Genomic DNA, 423 nt, shown 5'->3' with positions numbered 1-423 from the left:
ATATATATATATATTTTTTTTTTTGTTAACAACTGTTTATTGAATTTTCTTCTGGGAACAGTAATATAAAACAAACAGCAACTGTGCTATATATATATATATATATAAATAAATAAATAATCATAAAATAAAAATATGTATATATAAAAAATAAATAAATAGTAATAATTAAAATTAATTAATTAATAAAAATAGATAAATAAATTGCAATAAAATAATTTTTACAAAGATTTTAGAAAAGCTGACAACATTAAAAGCTGAATGCCATAAAGTTACAGTTTTCACATTAGATCCATGTATACGGGAAGTTGAGAGTTCCATGATGAGTCCAGGTTCGTCTGTCCATTGTGTGAGGAGGATTCCAAAGATTGACTAGCATTTTTTTTTGCTGCTGTGAGAGCAGCTAACAGTAAACATCTTTGT

Source organism: Sinocyclocheilus grahami, unplaced genomic scaffold, assembly GCF_001515645.1.
Source record: "Sinocyclocheilus grahami isolate Dianchi unplaced genomic scaffold, SAMN03320097.WGS_v1.1 scaffold717.1, whole genome shotgun sequence".
Classification (NCBI taxonomy): domain Eukaryota; kingdom Metazoa; phylum Chordata; class Actinopteri; order Cypriniformes; family Cyprinidae; genus Sinocyclocheilus; species Sinocyclocheilus grahami.
The sequence above is the reverse complement of the archived record's forward strand: the minus strand, read 5'-3'. Positions refer to the sequence as shown.